At 44.3% G+C, this 7,557-nt stretch overlaps 1 pseudogene; it reads right to left on the bottom strand.

Annotated features, from left to right (window-relative positions):
* Nucleotides 1-2,620: 2,620 nt before the first annotated feature.
* On the bottom strand, nt 2,621-7,072 carry LOC146862163 (uncharacterized; annotated as a pseudogene).
* Between the last annotated feature and the right edge of the window lie 485 nt (nt 7,073-7,557).

Here is a 7,557-nt window from a genome sequence, read left to right as displayed (position 1 = left end):
ACAAACTGATAAATATTTCTGATGATCTAGTGCTTGATTATTGAAGAGGATTAGCTGATCTGATGCGTTCTGTGTCTCACCAGGTTGAAGAACATGCCACTACAGCACAGCCGAATCAAGCTCATGATCTGAGTCCTGGTGACTGGGTTCTCATCAAGAAACACGTGAGGAAATCATGTTTAGAACCCAGGTGGAATGGACCCTACCAGGTGATATTGGAGACGACAACAGCAGTGAAGTGCGGTGGCTTACCAAATTGGATACATGCCAGCCATACCAGGCGAGTCCCAAGTCCACTTGAAAGACCAGAAGGGCAGCAACTGGTAAACCAAAGCAAAAGACCAGAGGCTGAAGTGTGTGAAGCTGAAGAATCTAGAGTGACAGATTCTGAAGAACAAACTGATGATGAACAGCCAAGCACAAGTCAAGTAGAGTGGGCACCGGCTACTGGGATACCTGAGTCTGCTGTAGTGCCAGAAGAGAGTGAGCTTGCTGTTAAACAAGGTAAAAGTGAGCATACTGATGAGCCAAACGAAAGTGAGATTGCAATCTAATCAGAAGAAGGAGAAGTTGTTGAAAATCAAGAAGAAGAAGAACAGGTAGAAGAAAGGAAAAATAAAAGAACATATCAACCAGATACAGAAGGTGAAAGGGTAGGTCAAACTAAGAAACCAAGAAAAGGTGACAATTGGCCAGGTGGAGTGAAAATACTTAAATACACTCTCGTAAGGAGAAAGTCAAAGGGAAGACCAGAGCAAAGTAACGAGGTCTCAAGTCAAACAGAACAAGAAGAGTCAGGAGAAGAATTAGTACGAAAACCAAGAAGAGTAAGAATTCCAAGCAGGAAATACACAGCACCAGAATCGACTTACGTCATTTTGGAGGAAATTGAAAGTTCTGATCCAAGTGAAGGAAAAGACAGTTCTGGCACTGAGCAAGTTGATGAAAGCAAAATAAGACCACCTTAAGAGAACTGTGAAAGATTAAGGTGCAAAATGTGGTAACTAAAAGAAAAACTGGACGACTCAGAAGATCAAAAGAAAAGAAAAGAAAGGGGTAAAGAAGAAAGCTTTGAAGTGTAGGATTACACTATTTTTCTAGAATTTTAATTCTTATAGTAAGTTTAGAGTCTGTACATTTAGATAGATTTTGCTAGAATATAAAATGGCTGAAGCAGAAGTGACTGAACATCCAAAGTCTAGTCTAAAACATAGATGCATGAAAGCTTGCTTATGTAGTGTTTTTTAATTAACATTTATGTGGATATTACTAACTGTCCTTGTACCTATCCTAATGATAACTAATAACGGAAATAATACTAATGAAATCACAAGTGAAAGAATGAGTGATGTTACTAAAGGAACCCCTAATACTAATGTAGAACAATTGGATGGAAGCATTCTCCATCGTGATAAATCAATTAGTGAATTCTCGTTAAATGTGTTGTATGAGTACGTTGATACAATGAATGTGAGTGATTGTTATGTGTGCATGCAATTACATTTGTCTGTCTCAGAGGGGGGTGACGTATCATCACCTACCTTTAACATATGGTGCATCTAGCAGTGTCCTAACAAAGAAACCTGCTCGGATTAACAACCCCATAACACGTACTAACAGTGTGCAGTGACGGTCTAACATGCATTACACATGAAAACGAGGGAAGCTGCTTTACGCATAAGTACACTAATGTAAACTAGTACATGAATAGACTAGGTCGTATTCACATTTGTGCTATAAAAGAAACGAGAAATAAATGCATGACTAGGCCACATGTGCAATTAGTAGTCTGCATATTGCAGTTCGCTTTAAAATAATAATTAACACTGTGCTTGCTTTAAGCTTCTGCTAGGAAAATAATAACAGGGATCAGTGCAAAGGTGGGTGGTAAACAGTGAGAAGTGCATTATCATATAATTAATGAATGTTATGTTTACTTTTGCCATAGTGAGTCGAATAATCAGCCATTATTCTTAAGTTAGCAGAATAAGATGACGCTCTGAAAGATGAGCAAGAAAGAGAGCATGTGACCTAAACAGACGAAAGTGTTGAGCACCACAGGTTCGAAGCTGGACTGTACAGAATGTGTTGTTCTCCTGCTAAGAAAAGAGACTAACCATGGGATTCAAGACCATTTCCGCGTATGTAGTAGAAGAAGCCATATGAGAACATTTATGAATGTATTGGGCATTGTAATGAAGAGACGAGTCAAAGTTGATGTAATAGGAAGGGAGGTCTTACAATGGGCACGTGCAAGTAAATGAATGCAATCGCAGTGGTGTGACAGACCACCTCCTGAGTCCACCAATCAACTGTCTAATTTCGTGAAAATGTTTCAACTGATGTGGGAAGGACATTTAGGTTTTAGGGTATAATGTAGATTTTCCTAATATACTATGACGGAAAGTCTTAATTTTATTAAAGACACGGAGGCGAGTATTATGCTTACTTTTCTTGCTTTATTCTAATAGCAGCAAGATAAAACCACAATTCCCAGAAGGCTTGGTGAAACAACTACCAACCAATGGGAAACAAAGAAACAATCATTATCCAATCAGAACATAGATAGTAGTATAAGGTCTATCGTGACTGCGAACAGCCCTCTTTCTTGTGCGAGCAATTACAGAGAATTCAAAAACAAAGGAGTAACAGATAACAAAATGCATAAAGTCAAAGTCCACGTGAAAAACTCTTTCCCAAAGACCACCAGAGGAGATTCGGAGAGAAGGTCAGATTCAGGCACAGTAGGTGATGGAGCAGAAGAAACGATCGTGGCAGAATCCGGGATAGCCTCAGGATGATGCAGGTGGAAGCGCTGGAGTGCCTGTAGGGAGGGAGAACACCAATTAGAAGTGTTGCGGCGGGATAATACTCGCCTCTGTGTCTTTAATAAAATTAAGACTTTCCGTCATAGTATATTAGGAAAATCTACATTTTATGGCAAGACCGGAGGCTCCTATTATGCTTGTTTAAAGCATATCTACCACCAGAGAAGATGCAGTAACCACAGGCTTGCAATAAAATGTACGAAACACTGTATTGTTAGACCAATCAGCTGATTTCAGGATGTCCTCCAGACGGGAGCCAGCCCAAAAGGCTTTAGAAGCCATTGCTCCCCTAGTGGAATAAGCTCCGAAAACGGAGACGTCAATACCGGCCAGGGACATGACCCAACGAACCCAGCGGGCCAGAGTAGCAGAAGAAACAGGACGGAAAGGTTTACGGAAAGAAATAAGGAGTTGGGAGCTGGAGGAAGTCCTGAGATTAGAGGTCTTACTTTCATAAACTTGTAGGCATTGACCGACACACAACTTGGGATTGGAGGGAAAATAGGGATAGAAGACAGTATGTAAATTAGTCTTGGTGCGTTTGTGAATATGAAACAGCACACCAGTAGGAGTGAACTGGCGAGAAGAGACATCCATGGCTTTCACATCAGATACTCGTTTGATAGAAATTAAACATAACAACATAGTGAGTTTAGCTGAAATCATTTTCAAAGAAAGAGCAGAGTTATCAGGCCAATTAGAAAACAATTGCAAAACCAGATTAACATCCCATAAATTAGAATACTTAGCCAACGGAGGTTTGGAAAAACGAACTCCTCTAAGCAATCTGCAGATCAAGGGATGAGCTCCCGCAGGTTTTCCATCGATATGGGCATGATTAAGAGAAATAGCTGATCTGTACAGGTTGATGGTACGATAGGATTTGCCAGAGCTGGCCTCAGAAGGCAGAAAATTAACAATAAAGTTTAAAGAGGCTGAAAAGGGATCGACAGATTTTTGCAGACACCAGCTTGACCAAAGAGACCAGCCGGATTTGTAAGCCTTGGAGGTGCCTGGGGCCCATGCACGACTAATGAAGACCGAAGCTTCCTGCGAAATGACGAGATCAGAAGAGGAAGGCTGGAAATTTTCCAGGCGGACAACACCAGGGATTGGTCGATAATTAAAGGGTGAGGATTGCCCAGAAGGTCCAAAAGTAGATTGGGGAATGGGGGAAGAAGGACGGGAAAGTCCACAGCCAATTCCAGAAGAGATGGAAACCAAATCTGGGACTGCCAGAAGGGAGTTACTACCACCAGAGACATCATTTGTCGACGTACCTGCGACAAGACTCTGTTGATTAACAGGAAAGGAGGAAACGCATAGTTGAGGTGAAGGGACCAGTCTTGAAGGAAGGCATCGGTCGCCAGAGCCAAGGGGTCCAGACGCCAACTGAAGAAGAGGGGTAACTGAGAATTGAGTGGGGAAGCAAAAAGGTCCACTGAGAAAGGACCCCACAATCGAGAGAGGGAGAGAAACACGGAGGGAAGAAGCTTCCAATCGCTGGAATCTCGGAGATACCGAGAATGCCAATCGGCGACGGCGTTGAGATCCCCCGGGAGGTATTCCGCAGAGAGCGAGAGTTTGTTGGAGAGGCAAAATTCCCAAAGACTTTTCGCCAGATCCGCTAGGACCTTTGACTTGGTGCCACCGAGATGGTTTATATAGCGAACCGCAGAAACATTGTCCATGCGAAGGAGGATGGTACAACTTACTTTGTCCTTTGCCAGACTCTGAATTGCAAAGGAGCCTGCCAGCATCTCTAAACAATTGATGTGCAATTTGGACTCCTCTTTTGACCATGTACCTCCAGTCGATATTGGTCCACAACGGGCGCCCCAATCCGACAGGCTTGCATCGGATTCTAATACAAGATCTGGGGCGGAAGCAAAAATGGTTCGTCCATTCCAAGCTTCCAAATGGTTCATCCACCATTGAAGTTCTAGGCGGGACTCGAGATCTAATTCTATGTGATCGGAATACGCGAGGCCTTGTCGAATATGTCTGATCTTTAGGCGTTGAAGAGCCCGATAATGGAGAGGACCTGGAAAGATTGCCTGAATGGAGGCCGAGAGAAGGCCGACAATTCTTGCTAGGGATCTGAGGGAAATCAAGGGACGGCGCAGAACCTGGGATATTTCCGTATGAATAGTGGAGATTTTGGACTGAGGAAGGAAAAGGGAGCCGTGGGGGAATCTATGCGAAAACCCAGGAACTCCATACTCTGAGCCGGAATGAGAGAGGACTTTTCCAAATTGAGGAGGAAGCCCAATTCGAGTAACAGAGAGCGAGTAGTGTTGAGATCGTTCAATAAGGCCTGTTTGTCTAGATTCATGATGAGGATATCGTCGAGATAAATTATGAGTCTGATCCCCAGAGATCGTAGCTAAGCTACGACAGGTCTCATGACCTTTGTGAAGCACCAAGGTGCTGAAGAAAGTCCGAAAGGCAGAGAGCGAAAACGATAGGTGGCGCTTTGCCATTGAAATTGAAGGAATTTCGTGTGCGAATCGTGAATGGGGATAGAAAGATAAGCATCTTTGAGATCGATGCGAATCATCCAATCGTGTTGACGCAAAGTATCCCGTAGATGTAGAATTGTCTCCATTTTGAAGTGGCGATAAACCACAAACTGATTGAAAAATCTGAGATTGATCACTGGCCTCATCTTTTTGTTCTTCTTTTGAACGAGAAAAAGGGTACTGAGAAAACCTGAGGGGTCGAAGGGAGAAACGAGAATAGCTTTTTTTGGCTAGAAGGGACTGTATTTCCGAGTTCACCAGAAGAGACATTTCTGTGGAGAACACTAGAGGAGGAGGAAGAACCCTTTGAAAAGGTGGAGCGTAGAACTCGATACGATAACCTTGGACGGTGTCGAGTACCCAAGGATCTGCAGTAAGGGACTGCCATCTGTGAAGGAAAAGGGATAAACGGCCCCCCACAGGAGCTGCTGCACCTACCTTGTTGAGAGGAGTTGTGGCGGAAGCCACGTTGTCCCCTGCCTCTGTACCCCCGCCCTCTCTGGGGATAAAACTGGGGCTTGAAGTCCTGTTGGTTTGAGTTGAAGGAGCCACGGGAGCCTTGAGATTGGAAACCACAGCCGGTAGAGCGGCTCCTGCCTCTTCCGGCCCTGCCAAAAACCCGAGATGGAAAGACTTTCTTAATGGATTGCTGCGCTTTATCCAAGGAGGCAAAAGTGGTAACGAACTTACTCAAGTCTTTCACCAATGATTCCCCAAAAAGAAGACCGTCAGCCTTGACGCCAGGATCAAGAGGGGCAAGATTGGCCAGTTTTGGGTCTAACTTAATTAAGAGGCCCTTGCGGCGCACATGAGTCATGGCCGCGTTGGCATTGCCAAGAAGACAAAAGGCTCGCTGGACCCACATAGAAACATCCTCCGGATTGAGGTCAGCTCCTCCAGGCGTGCTGTCTCTGCCAAATCAAAAATACGGGCAAGGGGACCCACTAAATCAAGCAACTTGTCTTGGCAGGAAGACCATGCCCTATCAACCCCTTTACGTGGATCTTTGCCAAATTTGGAGAAAAAGGTAATGAGTGGTTGATCTATAGCGGGAGTAGAAGTGATATGCGAAGGGAGAGAGGGTTTCGGGCACTCAGGCTTTAGCTTTGCTCTGACAGTCTTATCCAGGGGAAGGCGAAGCCTTGCAGTGATATACTCTCCCACGTGATCAATGGGAAACCATTCTGTTGAATTTGGGTGTCTGATGGAAGCAGGATCAAAGAGAGGAGTACCTTCGGGGTCAAGCACTGGCTCAGATGCAAAAGCATCCAACTTCATTTTCTTGGAAGGAGGAGACGATGGGTCCACAATGTCAAAGAGATCAGAAAGATCAGTGGCGTCACCCAAATGGTCATCCGTATCATAAATAGTAGAAATTACCAATTTCTGAGGTACCTCCAGGAAGTTGGCCTTGGCTTTATGTTTGCCATCTAAACATTTTAACCCCTCCTTGGAAGGAGGCCTGGGAGGTACCGCGTCCTCTGTCATATGTGAGGAAGACTCACCAACCACTTTTGACGCCAAAGAAGGAACCTTGGAGTGTACCACCTTATATTGGGCCATTGCCTTGTTCATTATACTCAAATTAGAATTTTCCATGCTTTTAGAAAAACGTTTCATTGATGTTTCAACAGCATTTTCAACAGAGGTATTTATAAAAGAATTTAAATCCTCCTTAAAAACTTCCCCTTCATTGTCATTGTACTCCTCTGAATTGGGCATAATTGCGAAAATCAGGGAAAACTGGCAAGAAACCAGTAGAGAAAGGGTTAAAAGCCTGAAGAAAAACCAATAGGCGTGTAAAAGAGAAAACTCCTCCTTCTAGGGGCGTGTGAACACAGGAGGCGTCTGTCCCAAGACACGGAGCAGAGGGGAACGGAGCGCGGAAAGACCAACAGGCCTGGGCAGCGAGGAGCGTCACTTGAGAGATTAATGCCTGGCTAAAAGAACGCTGCGCCACCAGCTGAGGAAAACTCAGAGGCCGGTGAGAGGCGCGCGCGGACAGGGCTACGCGTGTGAATCATGGGGGGGAGGGAAGGGAAAGCCCACATACGTGTGCAGGAGCGCGAAGCACAAAGAAGCAACGAAGCTTCATAGAACGATAAGCCAACATATAATTAAAGTAACGCTATCAGCATGTCAAAGTTAAACACTTAATTAAATGAATATAAAAAGGTGGAAAGGTACTTATCTTGACTGCGAGCAGC

This window comes from Triturus cristatus, chromosome 2_2, assembly GCF_964204655.1.
Source record: "Triturus cristatus chromosome 2_2, aTriCri1.1, whole genome shotgun sequence".
NCBI lineage: Eukaryota > Metazoa > Chordata > Amphibia > Caudata > Salamandridae > Triturus > Triturus cristatus.
This window is presented reverse-complemented; position numbering and strand designations above follow the sequence as displayed.